We start from the raw sequence: 15,882 nt of genomic DNA, 5'->3' as shown, positions 1-15,882 counted from the left end.
CTGCCCAACCCTCGTGTCTACTCAAGAGATGGAGAGAAGGTAGAAGTGTCTTAAATCATCTTTATAGCATACCTTCCTTTTTCCCTTTGTTGTGTTTCATGCCATTCTAGTGGGGTGAGAATTTGCAGATGCAGAGGCGAGAATTCGACCACTGAACCACCAATGCCCATGTGCCGGAGAAAGGAGTTCCATTGAAGACGCCATCGCGTGTAGACAGAATGTTTTTTGATGGTCCATCAGTACTACGTACTAAACCCAACACTAACCTCATCACCACTGAACTACCAATGCCCACATTGTGTTCCACTGCACCTCTGGACAGTCACACTAATGAAGTTAGTACTTGGGACAGAATGTTTTGTTGGAAAACTGTTTCGGAAGCTGTCCACCCATCACGTCTACTCAACAGATGGAGAGAAGGTAGAAATGTCTTAAAACATCTTTATAGCATACCTTCCCTTTTTCCTTTGTTCTGTTTCATGCCCTTCTAGTGGTGTGAAAATTTGCAGGTGTTGAAATCTAAGCTCCTTGACTGGCACACATCTTGGGTATTAGACAGGGGAGCGCAATTCCTGGATGTCCGCCTTAGTTTGGGTTGAATTTTAGGTTTTATATATGCTTTAAGCATCTAGAGTTCACGGAAAAAAACACTTGTTCTCCTAAAGCCTTTATTCCTTTGTCCTTTGCATTACCAATGCTCTCTCTAGAAGGTAGAGGACTGCACATATGTCCAAGCTGGCCATTCTACAATAGACCTGCCTCGTGTCAGGCTTGACAAAAAATGTAAACACCACCTCATCACATCTATCCTCATCACCACTGAACTACCGAGGCTGAGGGAAAAAGCATGCTAAATTGAAAAAATGTAAACATCTTTTCGCATTTCACAAAGGCAATAGCATTGACGCCCTTAATTGAGTCTTCATTAATTGTCTTCAGACTATTGAGGTTAGTACTTGGGACAGAATGTTTTGTTGTAAAACAGTTTCGGAGGCTGCCCAGCCCTCAAGTCTACTCAAGAGATGGAGAGAAGGTAGAACTGTCTCAAAACATCTTTATAGCATACCCTCCCTTTTTCCTTTGTTCTGTTTCATGTCATTCTAGTGGTGTGAAAATGTGCAGGTGTTGAAGTCTAAGCTCCTTGACTGGCACAAGTCTCGGTACTAGAGAGGGGAGCTGGAGTTCACGGAAAGAACACTTGTTGTACTGAAGACTTTATTCCATTGACCTTTGGATTACCAATGCTGTCTCTGGAAGGTAGAGGACCGCACATATGTCGAAGCTGTCCATTCTACGAAAAACCTGCCTCGTGTGAGGCTTGAACTCACGACCTTCAGATTATGAGACTGACGCGCTGCCAACTGCGCCAACGAGGCTGAGGGAATGCGCCTGCTAAATTGAAAAACAATTGTAAACACCTTTTCGCATTTCATAAAGACAATAGCATTGACACACTTAATTGGGTCTTCATTAATTGTCCTGAGAATAAATAGAAGGCTGAGACCTCTGTTACTGCATATCAGTCAGTCAAGCTGCGCTCATTTTGAGTTGTGAGACTTTTAAAGAGGTGCTTGCATTGGCCGGGAATCGAACCCGGGTCTCCCGCGTAGCAGGCGAGAATTCGACCACTGAACCACCAATGCCCACGTGTTGGAAAAAGGAGTTCCATTGAAGACGCCATCGCGTGTAGACAGAATCTTTTTCTTGATGGTCCATCAGTACTACATACTAAACCACATACTAACCTCATCACCACTGAACTACCAATGCCCACATTGTGTTCCACTGCACCACTGGACAGTCGCACTAATGACATTTGTACTTGGGACAGAATGTTTTGCTGAAAGGTAAAACAGTTTCGGAAACTGCCCAACCCTCGTGTCTACTCAAGAGATGGAGAGAAGGTAGAAGTGTCTTACATCATCTTTATAGCATACCTTCCTTTTTCCCTTTGTTGTGTTTCATGCCATTCTAGTGGGGTGAGAATTTGCAGATGCAGAGGCGAGAATTCGACCACTGAACCACCAATGCCCATGTGCCGGAGAAAGGAGTTCCATTGAAGACGCCATTGCGTGTAGACAGAATGTTTTTTGATGGTCCATCAGTACTACGTACTAAACCACATACTAACCTCATCACCACTGAACTACCAATGCCCACATTGTGTTCCACTGCACCACTGGACAGTCGCACTAATGACATTTGTACTTGGGACAGAATGTTTTGTTGAAAGGTAAAACTGTTTCGGAAGCTGTCCACCCATCACGTCTACTCAACAGATGGAGAGAAGGTAGAAATGTCTTAAAACATCTTTATAGCATACCTTCCCTTTTTCCTTTGTTCTGTTTCATGCCCTTCTAGTGGTGTGAAAATTTGCAGGTGTTGAAATCTAAGCTCCTTGACTGGCACACATCTTGGGTATTAGACAGGGGAGCGCAATTCCTGGATGTCCGCTTTAGTTTGGCTTGAATTTTAGGTTTTATATATGCTTTAAGCATCTAGAGTTCACGGAAAAAAACAGTTGTTCTCCTAAAGCCTTTATTCCTTTGTCCTTTGCATTACCAATGCTCTCTCTAGAAGGTAGAGGACTGCACATATGTCCAAGCTGGCCATTCTACAATAGACCTGCCTCGTGTCAGGCTTGACAAAAAATGTAAACACCACCTCATCACATCTATCCTCATCACCACTGAACTACCGAGGCTGAGGGAAAAAGCATGCTAAATTGAAAAAATGTAAACATCTTTTCGCATTTCACAAAGGCAATAGCATTGACGCCCTTAATTGAGTCTTCATTAATTGTCTTCAGACTAATGAGGTTAGTACTTGGGACAGAATGTTTTGTTGGATGGTAAAACAGTTTCGGAGGCTGCCCAGCCCTCACGTCTACTCAAGAGATGGAGAGAAGGTAGAACTGTCTCAAAACATCTTTATAGAATACCCTCCCTTTTTCCTTTGTTCTGTTTCATGTCATTCTAGTGGTGTGAAAATGTGCAGGTGTTGAAGTCTAAGCTCCTTGACTGGCACAAATCTCGGTACTATAGAGGGGAGCTGGAGTTCACGGAAAGAACACTTGTTGTGCTGAAGACTTTATTCCTTTGACCTTTGGATTACCAATGCTGTCTCTGGAAGGTAGAGGACCGCACATATGTCGAAGCTGTCCATTCTACGAAAAACCTGCCTCGTGTGAGGCTTGAACTCACGACCTTCAGATTATGAGACTGACGCGCCAACGAGGCTGAGGGAATGCTCCTGCTAAATTGAAAAACAATTGTAAACACCTTTTCGCATTTCATAAAGACAATAGCATTGACACACTTAATTGGGTCTTCATTAATTGTCCTGAGAATAAATAGAAGGCTGAGACCTCTGTTACTGCATATCAGTCAGTCAAGCTGAGACTTTTAAAGAGGCGCTTGCAGCCTAAACCACATACTAACCTCATCACCACTGAACTACCAATGCCCACATTGTGTTCCACTGCACCACTGGACAGTCGCACTAATGACATTTGTACTTGGGACAGAATGTTTTGCTGAAAGGTAAAACAGTTTCGGAAACTGCCCAACCCTCGTGTCTACTCAAGAGATGGAGAGAAGGTAGAAGTGTCTTAAATCATCTTTATAGCATACCTTCCTTTTTCCCTTTGTTGTGTTTCATGCCATTCTAGTGGGGTGAGAATTTGCAGATGCAGAGGCGAGAATTCGACCACTGAACCACCAATGCCCATGTGCCGGAGAAAGGAGTTCCATTGAAGACGCCATCGCGTGTAGACAGAATGTTTTTTGATGGTCCATCAGTACTACGTACTAAACCCAACACTAACCTCATCACCACTGAACTACCAATGCCCACATTGTGTTCCACTGCACCTCTGGACAGTCACACTAATGAAGTTAGTACTTGGGACAGAATGTTTTGTTGGAAAACTGTTTCGGAAGCTGTCCACCCATCACGTCTACTCAAGAGATGGAGAGAAGGTAGAAATGTCTTAAAACATCTTTATAGCATACCTTCCCTTTTTCCTTTGTTCTGTTTCATGCCCTTCTAGTGGTGTGAAAATTTGCAGGTGTTGAAATCTAAGCTCCTTGACTGGCACACAGCTTGGGTATTAGACAGGGGAGCGCAATTCCTGGATGTCCGCTTTAGTTTGGCTTGAATTTTAGGTTTTATATATGCTTTAAGCATCTAGAATTCACGGAAAAAAACACTTGTTCTCCTAAAGCCTTTATTCCTTTGTCCTTTCCATTACCAATGCTCTCTCTAGAAGGTAGAGGACTGCACATATGTCCAAGCTGGCCATTCTACAATAGACCTGCCTCGTGTCAGGCTTGACAAAAAATGTAAACACCTCATCACATCTATCCTCATCACCACTGAACTACCGAGGCTGAGGGAAAAAGCATGCTAAATTGAAAAAATGTAAACATCTTTTCGCATTTCACAAAGGCAATAGCATTGACGCCCTTAATTGAGTCTTCATTAATTGTCTTCAGACTAATGAGGTTAGTACTTGGGACAGAATGTTTTGTTGTAAAACAGTTTCGGAGGCTGCCCAGCCCTCAAGTCTACTCAAGAGATGGAGAGAAGGTAGAACTGTCTCAAAACATCTTTATAGCATACCCTCCCTTTTTCCTTTGTTCTGTTTCATGTCATTCTAGTGGTGTGAAAATGTGCAGGTGTTGAAATCTAAGCTCCTTGACTGGCACACATCTTGGGTATTAGATAGGGGAGCGCAATTCCTGGATGTCCGCTTTAGTTTGGGTTGAATTTTAGGTTTTATATATGCTTTAAGCATCTAGAGTTCATGGAAAAAAACACTTGTTCTCCTAAAGCCTTTATTCCTTTGTCCTTTGCATTACCAATGCTCTTTCTAGAAGGTAGAGGACTGCACATATGTCCAAGCTGGCCATTCTACAATAGACCTGCCTCGTGTCAGGCTTGACAAAAAATGTAAACACCTCATCACATCTATCCTCATCACCACTGAACTACCGAGGCTGAGGGAAAAAGCATGCTAAATTGAAAAAATGTAAACATCTTTTCGCATTTCACAAAGGCAATAGCATTGACGCCCTTAATTGAGTCTTCATTAATTGTCTTCAGACTATTGAGGTTAGTACTTGGGACAGAATGTTTTGTTGGATGGTAAAACAGTTTCGGAGGCTGCCCAGCCCTCACGTCTACTCAAGAGATGGAGAGAAGGTAGAACTGTCTCAAAACATCTTTATAGCATACCCTCCCTTTTTCCTTTGTTCTGTTTCATGTCATTCTAGTGGTGTGAAAATGTGCAGGTGTTGAAGTCTAAGCTCCTTGACTGGCACAAATCTCGGTACTAGAGAGGGGAGCTGGAGTTCACGGAAAGAACACTTGTTGTGCTGAAGACTTTATTCCTTTGACCTTTGGATTACCAATGCTGTCTCTGGAAGGTAGAGGACCGCACATATGTCGAAGCTGTCCATTCTACGAAAAACCTGCCTCGTGTGAGGCTTGAACTCACGACCTTCAGATTATGAGACTGACGCGCCAACGAGGCTGAGGGAATGCTCCTGCTAAATTGCAAAACAATTGTAAACACCTTTTCGCATTTCATAAAGACAATAGCATTGACACACTGAATTGGGTCTTCATTAATTGTCCTGAGAATAAATAGAAGGCTGAGACCTCTGTTACTGCATATCAGTCAGTCAAGCTGCGCTCATTTTGAGTTGTGAGACTTTTAAAGAGGTGCTTGCATTGGCCGGGAATCGAGCCCGGGTCTCCCGCGTGGCAGGCGAGAATTCGACCACTGAACCACCAATGCCCACGTGTTGGAAAAAGGAGTTCCATTGAAGACGCCATCGCGTGTAGACAGAATCTTTTTCTTGATGGTCCATCAGTACTACATACTAAACCACATACTAACCTCATCACCACTGAACTACCAATGCCCACATTGTGTTCCACTGCACCACTGGACAGTCGCACTAATGACATTTGTACTTGGGACAGAATGTTTTGCTGAAAGGTAAAACAGTTTCGGAAACTGCCCAACCCTCGTGTCTACTCAAGAGATGGAGAGAAGGTAGAAGTGTCTTAAATCATCTTTATAGCATACCTTCCTTTTTCCCTTTGTTGTGTTTCATGCCATTCTAGTGGGGTGAGAATTTGCAGATGCAGAGGCGTGGATTCGACCACTGAACCACCAATGCCCATGTGCCGGAGAAAGGAGTTCCATTGAAGACGCCATCGCGTGTAGACAGAATGTTTTTTGATGGTCCATCAGTACTACGTACTAAACCACACACTAACCTCATCACCACTGAACTACCAATGCCCACATTGTGTTCCACTGCACCTCTGGACAGTCACACTAATAAAGTTAGTACTTGGGACAGAATGTTTTTATAGGAAAACTGTTTCGGAAGCTGTCCACCCATCACGTTTACTCAAGAGATGGAGAGAAGGTAGAAATGTCTTAAAACATCTTTATAGCATACCTTCCCTTTTTCCTTTGTTCTGTTTCATGCCCTTCTAGTGGTGTGAAAATTTGCAGGTGTTGAAATCTAAGCTCCTTGACTGGCACACATCTTGGGTATTAGACAGGGGAGCGCAATTCCTGGATGTCCGCCTTAGTTTGGGTTGAATTTTAGGTTTTATATATGCTTTAAGCATCTAGAGTTCACGGAAAAAAACACTTGTTCTCCTAAAGCCTTTATTCCTTTGTCCTTTGCATTACCAATGCTCTCTCTAGAAGGTAGAGGACTGCACATATGTCCAAGCTGGCCATTCTACAATAGACCTGCCTCGTGTCAGGCTTGACAAAAAATGTAAACACCTCATCACATCTATCCTCATCACCTACACGTGACCCTCAGCGTGGCTGAGGGAAAAAGCATGCTAAATTGAAAAAATGTAAACATCTTTTCGCATTTCACAAAGGCAATAGCATTGACGCCCTTAATTGAGTCTTCATTAATTGTCTTCAGACTATTGAGGTTAGTACTTGGGACAGAATGTTTTGTTGTAAAACAGTTTCGGAGGCTGCCCAGCCCTCAAGTCTACTCAAGAGATGGAGAGAAGGTAGAACTGTCTCAAAACATCTTTATAGCATACCCTCCCTTTTTCCTTTGTTCTGTTTCATGTCATTCTAGTGGTGTGAAAATGTGCAGGTGTTGAAGTCTAAGCTCCTTGACTGGCACAAGTCTCGGTACTAGAGAGGGGAGCTGGAGTTCACGGAAAGAACACTTGTTGTGCTGAAGACTTTATTCCTTTGACCTTTGGATTACCAATGCTGTCTCTGGAAGGTAGAGGACCGCACATATGTCGAAGCTGTCCATTCTACGAAAAACCTGCCTCGTGTGAGGCTTGAACTCACGACCTTCAGATTATGAGACTGACGCGCTGCCAACTGCGCCAACGAGGCTGAGGGAATGCGCCTGCTAAATTGAAAAACAATTGTAAACACCTTTTCGCATTTCATAAAGACAATAGCATTGACACACTTAATTGGGTCTTCATTAATTGTCCTGAGAATAAATAGAAGGCTGAGACCTCTGTTACTGCATATCAGTCAGTCAAGCTGCGCTCATTTTGAGTTGTGAGACTTTTAAAGAGGTGCTTGCATTGGCCGGGAATCGAACCCGGGTCTCCCGCGTAGCAGGCGAGAATTCGACCACTGAACCACCAATGCCCATGTGTTGGAAAAAGGAGTTCCATTGAAGACGCCATCGCGTGTAGACAGAATCTTTTTCTTACTGGTCCATCAGTACTACATACTAAACCACATACTAACCTCATCACCACTGAACTACCAATGCCCACATTGTGTTCCACTGCACCACTGGACAGTCGCACTAATGACATTTGTACTTGGGACAGAATGTTTTGCTGAAAGGTAAAACAGTTTCGGAAACTGCCCAACCCTCGTGTCTACTCAAGAGATGGAGAGAAGGTAGAAGTGTCTTAAATCATCTTTATAGCATACCTTCCTTTTCCCCTTTGTTGTGTTTCATGCCATTCTAGTGGGGTGAGAATTTGCAGATGCAGAGGCGAGAATTCGACCACTGAACCACCAATGCCCATGTGCCGGAGAAAGGAGTTCCATTGAAGACGCCATTGCGTGTAGACAGAATGTTTTTTGATGGTCCATCAGTACTACGTACTAAACCACATACTAACCTCATCACCACTGAACTACCAATGCCCAAATTGTGTTCCACTGCACCACTGGACAGTCGCACTAATGACATTTGTACTTGGGACAGAATGTTTTGTTGAAAGGTAAAACTGTTTCGGAAGCTGTCCACCCATCACGTCTACTCAACAGATGGAGAGAAGGTAGAAATGTCTTAAAACATCTTTATAGCATACCTTCCCTTTTTCCTTTGTTCTGTTTCATGCCCTTCTAGTGGTGTGAAAATTTGCAGGTGTTGAAATCTAAGCTCCTTGACTGGCACACATCTTGGGTATTAGACAGGGGAGCGCAATTCCTGGATGTCCGCTTTAGTTTGGCTTGAATTTTAGGTTTTATATATGCTTTAATCATCTAGAGTTCACGGAAAAAAACAGTTGTTCTCCTAAAGCCTTTATTCCTTTGTCCTTTGCATTACCAATGCTCTCTCTAGAAGGTAGAGGACTGCACATATGTCCAAGCTGGCCATTCTACAATAGACCTGCCTCGTGTCAGGCTTGACAAAAAATGTAAACACCACCTCATCACATCTATCCTCATCACCACTGAACTACCGAGGCTGAGGGAAAAAGCATGCTAAATTGAAAAAATGTAAACATCTTTTCGCATTTCACAAAGGCAATAGCATTGACGCCCTTAATTGAGTCTTCATTAATTGTCTTCAGACTAATGAGGTTAGTACTTGGGACAGAATGTTTTGTTGGATGGTAAAACAGTTTCGGAGGCTGCCCAGCCCTCACGTCTACTCAAGAGATGGAGAGAAGGTAGAACTGTCTCAAAACATCTTTATAGCATACCCTCCCTTTTTCCTTTGTTCTGTTTCATGTCATTCTAGTGGTGTGAAAATGTGCAGGTGTTGAAGTCTAAGCTCCTTGACTGGCACAAATGTCGGTACTATAGAGGGGAGCTGGAGTTCACGGAAAGAACACTTGTTGTGCTGAAGACTTTATTCCTTTGACCTTTGGATTACCAATGCTGTCTCTGGAAGGTAGAGGACCGCACATATGTCGAAGCTGTCCATTCTACGAAAAACCTGCCTCGTGTGAGGCTTGAACTCACGACCTTCAGATTATGAGACTGACGCGCCAACGAGGCTGAGGGAATGCTCCTGCTAAATTGAAAAACAATTGTAAACACCTTTTCGCATTTCATAAAGACAATAGCATTGACACACTTAATTGGGTCTTCATTAATTGTCCTGAGAATAAATAGAAGGCTGAGACCTCTGTTACTGCATATCAGTCAGTCAAGCTGAGACTTTTAAAGAGGCGCTTGCAGCCTAAACCACATACTAACCTCATCACCACTGAACTACCAATGCCCACATTGTGTTCCACTGCACCACTGGACAGTCGCACTAATGACATTTGTACTTGGGACAGAATGTTTTGCTGAAAGGTAAAACAGTTTCGGAAACTGCCCAACCCTCGTGTCTACTCAAGAGATGGAGAGAAGGTAGAAGTGTCTTAAATCATCTTTATAGCATACCTTCCTTTTTCCCTTTGTTGTGTTTCATGCCATTCTAGTGGGGTGAGAATTTGCAGATGCAGAGGCGAGAATTCGACCACTGAACCACCAATGCCCATGTGCCGGAGAAAGGAGTTCCATTGAAGACGCCATCGCGTGTAGACAGAATGTTTTTTGATGGTCCATCAGTACTACGTACTAAACCCAACACTAACCTCATCACCACTGAACTACCAATGCCCACATTGTGTTCCACTGCACCTCTGGACAGTCACACTAATGAAGTTAGTACTTGGGACAGAATGTTTTGTTGGAAAACTGTTTCGGAAGCTGTCCACCCATCACGTCTACTCAAGAGATGGAGAGAAGGTAGAAATGTCTTAAAACATCTTTATAGCATACCTTCCCTTTTTCCTTTGTTCTGTTTCATGCCCTTCTAGTGGTGTGAAAATTTGCAGGTGTTGAAATCTAAGCTCCTTGACTGGCACACATCTTGGGTATTAGACAGGGGAGCGCAATTCCTGGATGTCCGCTTTAGTTTGGCTTGAATTTTAGGTTTTATATATGCTTTAAGCATCTAGAGTTCACGGAAAAAAACACTTGTTTTTCTAAAGCCTTTATTCCTTTGTCCTTTGCATTACCAATGCTCTCTCTAGAAGGTAGAGGACTGCACATATGTCCAAGCTGGCCATTCTACAATAGACCTGCCTCGTGTCAGGCTTGACAAAAAATGTAAACACCTCATCACATCTATCCTCATCACCACTGAACTACCGAGGCTGAGGGAAAAAGCATGCTAAATTGAAAAAATGTAAACATCTTTTCGCATTTCACAAAGGCAATAGCATTGACGCCCTTAATTGAGTCTTCATTAATTGTCTTCAGACTAATGAGGTTAGTACTTGGGACAGAATGTTTTGTTGTAAAACAGTTTCGGAGGCTTCCCAGCCCTCAAATCTACTCAAGAGATGGAGAGAAGGTAGAACTGTCTCAAAACATCTTTATAGCATACCCTCCCTTTTTCCTTTGTTCTGTTTCATGCCCTTCTAGTGGTGTGAAAATTTGCAGGTGTTGAAATCTAAGCTCCTTGACTGGCACACATCTTGGGTATTAGATAGGGGAGCGCAATTCCTGGATGTCCGCTTTAGTTTGGGTTGAATTTTAGGTTTTATATATGCTTTAAGCATCTAGAGTTCATGGAAAAAAACACTTGTTCTCCTAAAGCCTTTATTCCTTTGTCCTTTGCATTACCAATGCTCTTTCTAGAAGGTAGAGGACTGCACATATGTCCAAGCTGGCCATTCTACAATAGACCTGCCTCGTGTCAGGCTTGACAAAAAATGTAAACACCTCATCACATCTATCCTCATCACCACTGAACTACCGAGGCTGAGGGAAAAAGCATGCTAAATTGAAAAAATGTAAACATCTTTTCGCATTTCACAAAGGCAATAGCATTGACGCCCTTAATTGAGTCTTCATTAATTGTCTTCAGACTATTGAGGTTAGTACTTGGGACAGAATGTTTTGTTGGATGGTAAAACAGTTTCGGAGGCTGCCCAGCCCTCACGTCTACTCAAGAGATGGAGAGAAGGTAGAACTGTCTCAAAACATCTTTATAGCATACCCTCCCTTTTTCCTTTGTTCTGTTTCATGTCATTCTAGTGGTGTGAAAATGTGCAGGTGTTGAAGTCTAAGCTCCTTGACTGGCACAAATCTCGGTACTAGAGAGGGGAGCTGGAGTTCACGGAAAGAACACTTGTTGTGCTGAAGACTTTATTCCTTTGACCTTTGGATTACCAATGCTGTCTCTGGAAGGTAGAGGACCGCACATATGTCGAAGCTGTCCATTCTACGAAAAACCTGCCTCGTGTGAGGCTTGAACTCACGACCTTCAGATTATGAGACTGACGCGCCAACTGCGCCAACGAGGCTGAGGGAATGCGCCTGCTAAATTGAAAAACAATTTTAAACACCTTTTCGCATTTCATAAAGACAATATCATTGACACACTTAATTGGGTCTTCATTAATTGTCCTGAGAATAAATAGAAGGCTGAGACCTCTGTTACTGCATATCAGTCAGTCAAGCTGAGACTTTTAAAGATGCGCTTGCATTGGCCGGGAATCGAACCCGGGTCTCCCGCGTGGCAGGCGAGAATTCGACCACTGAACCACCAATGCCCACGTGTTGGAAAAAGGAGTTCCATTGAAGACGCCATCGCGTGTAGACAGAAACTTTTTCTTGATGGTCCATCAGTACTACATACTAAACCACATACTAACCTCATCACCACTGAACTACCAATGCCCACATTGTGTTCCACTGCACCACTGGACAGTCGCACTAATGACATTTGTACTTGGGACAGAATGTTTTGCTGAAAGGTAAAACAGTTTCGGAAACTGCCCAACCCTCGTGTCTACTCAAGAGATGGAGAGAAGGTAGAAGTGTCTTAAATCATCTTTATAGCATACCTTCCTTTTTCCCTTTGTTGTGTTTCATGCCATTCTAGTGGGGTGAGAATTTGCAGATGCAGAGGCGAGAATTCGACCACTGAACCACCAATGCCCATGTGCCGGAGAAAGGAGTTCCATTGAAGACGCCATCGCGTGTAGACAGAATGTTTTTTGATGGTCCATCAGTACTACGTACTAAACCCAACACTAACCTCATCACCACTGAACTACCAATGCCCACATTGTGTTCCACTGCACCTCTGGACAGTCACACTAATGAAGTTAGTACTTGGGACAGAATGTTTTGTTGGAAAACTGTTTCGGAAGCTGTCCACCCATCACGTCTACTCAAGAGATGGAGAGAAGGTAGAAATGTCTTAAAACATCTTTATAGCATACCTTCCCTTTTTCCTTTGTTCTGTTTCATGCCCTTCTAGTGGTGTGAAAATTTGCAGGTGTTGAAATCTAAGCTCCTTGACTGGCACACATCTTGGGTATTAGACAGGGGAGCGCAATTCCTGGATGTCCGCTTTAGTTTGGGTTGAATTTTAGGTTTTATATATGCTTTAAGCATCTAGAGTTCACGGAAAAAAACACTTGTTCTCCTAAAGCCTTTATTCCTTTGTCCTTTGCATTACCAATGCTCTCTCTAGAAGGTAGAGGACTGCACATATGTCCAAGCTGGCCATTCTACAATAGACCTGCCTCGTGTCAGGCTTGACAAAAAATGTAAACACCACCTCATCACATCTATCCTCATCACCACTGAACTACCGAGGCTGAGGGAAAAAGCATGCTAAATTGAAAAAATGTAAACATCTTTTCGCATTTCACAAAGGCAATAGCATTGACGCCCTTAATTGAGTCTTCATTAATTGTCTTCAGACTAATGAGGTTAGTACTTGGGACAGAATGTTTTGTTGGATGGTAAAACAGTTTCGGAGGCTGCCCAGCCCTCACGTCTACTCAAGAGATGGAGAGAAGGTAGAACTGTCTCAAAACATCTTTATAGAATACCCTCCCTTTTTCCTTTGTTCTGTTTCATGTCATTCTAGTGGTGTGAAAATGTGCAGGTGTTGAAGTCTAAGCTCCTTGACTGGCACAAATCTCGGTACTAGAGAGGGGAGCTGGAGTTCACGGAAAGAACACTTGTTGTGCTGAAGACTTTATTCCTTTGACCTTTGGATTACCAATGCTGTCTCTGGAAGGTAGAGGACCGCACATATGTCGAAGCTGTCCATTCTACGAAAAACCTGCCTCGTGTGAGGCTTGAACTCACGACCTTCAGATTATGAGACTGACGCGCTGCCAACTGTTATTTGTAAACACCTTTTCGCATTTCATAAAGACAATAGCATTGACACACTTAATTGGGTCTTCATTAATTGTCCTGAGAATAAATAGAAGGCTGAGACCTCTGTTACTGCATATCAGTCAGTCAAGCTGAGACTTTTAAAGAGGCGCTTGCAGCCTAAACCACATACTAACCTCATCACCACTGAACTACCAATGCCCACATTGTGTTCCACTGCACCACTGGACAGTCGCACTAATGACATTTGTACTTGGGACAGAATGTTTTGCTGAAAGGTAAAACAGTTTCGGAAACTGCCCAACCCTCGTGTCTACTCAAGAGATGGAGAGAAGGTAGAAATGTCTTAAATCATCTTTATAGCATACCTTCCTTTTTCCCTTTGTTGTGTTTCATGCCATTCTAGTGGGGTGAGAATTTGCAGATGCAGAGGCGAGAATTCGACCACTGAACCACCAATGCCCATGTGCCGGAGAAAGGAGTTCCATTGAAGACGCCATCGCGTGTAGACAGAATGTTTTTTGATGGTCCATCAGTACTACGTACTAAACCCAACACTAACCTCATCACCACTGAACTACCAATGCCCACATTGTGTTCCACTGCACCTCTGGACAGTCACACTAATGAAGTTAGTACTTGGGACAGAATGTTTTGTTGGAAAACTGTTTCGGAAGCTGTCCACCCATCACGTCTACTCAAGAGATGGAGAGAAGGTAGAAATGTTTTAAAACATCTTTATAGCATACCTTCCCTTTTTCCTTTGTTCTGTTTCATGCCCTTCTAGTGGTGTGAAAATTTGCAGGTGTTGAAATCTAAGCTCCTTGACTGGCACACAGCTTGGGTATTAGACAGGGGAGCGCAATTCCTGGATGTCCTCTTTAGTTTGGCTTGAATTTTAGGTTTTATATATGCTTTAAGCATCTAGAATTCACGGAAAAAAACAGTTGTTCTCCTAAAGCCTTTATTCCTTTGTCCTTTCCATTACCAATGCTCTCTCTAGAAGGTAGAGGACTGCACATATGTCCAAGCTGGCCATTCTACAATAGACCTGCCTCGTGTCAGGCTTGACAAAAAATGTAAACACCACCTCATCACATCTATCCTCATCACCACTGAACTACCGAGGCTGAGGGAAAAAGCATGCTAAATTGAAAAAATGTAAACATCTTTTCGCATTTCACAAAGGCAATAGCATTGACGCCCTTAATTGAGTCTTCATTAATTGTCTTCAGACTAATGAGGTTAGTACTTGGGACAGAATGTTTTGTTGGATGGTAAAACAGTTTCGGAGGCTGCCCAGCCCTCACGTCTACTCAAGAGATGGAGAGAAGGTAGAACTGTCTCAAAACATCTTTATAGAATACCCTCCCTTTTTCCTTTGTTCTGTTTCATGTCATTCTAGTGGTGTGAAAATGTGCAGGTGTTGAAGTCTAAGCTCCTTGACTGGCACAAATCTCGGTACTATAGAGGGGAGCTGGAGTTCACGGAAAGAACACTTGTTGTGCTGAAGACTTTATTCCTTTGACCTTTGGATTACCAATGCTGTCTCTGGAAGGTAGAGGACCGCACATATGTCGAAGCTGTCCATTCTACGAAAAACCTGCCTCGTGTGAGGCTTGAACTCACGACCTTCAGATTATGAGACTGACGCGCCAACGAGGCTGAGGGAATGCTCCTGCTAAATTGAAAAACAATTGTAAACACCTTTTCGCATTTCATAAAGACAATAGCATTGACACACTTAATTGGGTCTTCATTAATTGTCCTGAGAATAAATAGAAGGCTGAGACCTCTGTTACTGCATATCAGTCAGTCAAGCTGAGACTTTTAAAGAGGCGCTTGCAGCCTAAACCACATACTAACCTCATCACCACTGAACTACCAATGCCCACATTGTGTTCCACTGCACCACTGGACAGTCGCACTAATGACATTTGTACTTGGGACAGAATGTTTTGCTGAAAGGTAAAACAGTTTCGGAAACTGCCCAACCCTCGTGTCTACTCAAGAGATGGAGAGAAGGTAGAAGTGTCTTAAATCATCTTTATAGCATACCTTCCTTTTTCCCTTTGTTGTGTTTCATGCCATTCTAGTGGGGTGAGAATTTGCAGATGCAGAGGCGAGAATTCGACCACTGAACCACCAATGCCCATGTGCCGGAGAAAGGAGTTCCATTGAAGACGCCATCGCGTGTAGACAGAATGTTTTTTGATGGTCCATCAGTACTACGTACTAAACCCAACACTAACCTCATCACCACTGAACTACCAATGCCCACATTGTGTTCCACTGCACCTCTGGACAGTCACACTAATGAAGTTAGTACTTGGGACAGAATGTTTTGTTGGAAAACTGTTTCGGAAGCTGTCCACCCATCACGTCTACTCAAGAGATGGAGAGAAGGTAGAAATGTCTTAAAACATCTTTATAGCATACCTTCCCTTTTTCCTTTGTTCTGTTTCATGCCC

At 43.1% G+C, this 15,882-nt stretch overlaps 3 non-coding genes across 3 annotated transcripts; all 3 read right to left on the bottom strand.

Annotated features, from left to right (window-relative positions):
- Positions 1-1,303: 1,303 nt before the first annotated feature.
- Positions 1,304-1,376, bottom strand: trnam-cau (transfer RNA methionine (anticodon CAU)). The gene has a single exon. It is a non-coding gene; the product is annotated as a tRNA-Met (tRNA).
- Positions 1,377-7,332: 5,956 nt separating this feature from the next.
- On the bottom strand, positions 7,333-7,405 carry trnam-cau (transfer RNA methionine (anticodon CAU)). Its single transcript has one exon. It is a non-coding gene; the product is annotated as a tRNA-Met (tRNA).
- Positions 7,406-11,752: 4,347 nt separating this feature from the next.
- Positions 11,753-11,823, bottom strand: trnag-gcc (transfer RNA glycine (anticodon GCC)). Its single transcript has one exon. It is a non-coding gene; the product is annotated as a tRNA-Gly (tRNA).
- Positions 11,824-15,882: the final 4,059 nt, after the last annotated feature.

Source organism: Channa argus, unplaced genomic scaffold, assembly GCF_033026475.1.
Source record: "Channa argus isolate prfri unplaced genomic scaffold, Channa argus male v1.0 Contig022, whole genome shotgun sequence".
NCBI lineage: Eukaryota > Metazoa > Chordata > Actinopteri > Anabantiformes > Channidae > Channa > Channa argus.
Note: the sequence above shows the minus strand (reverse complement) of the source record. Positions and strands in the feature narration are given on the sequence as shown.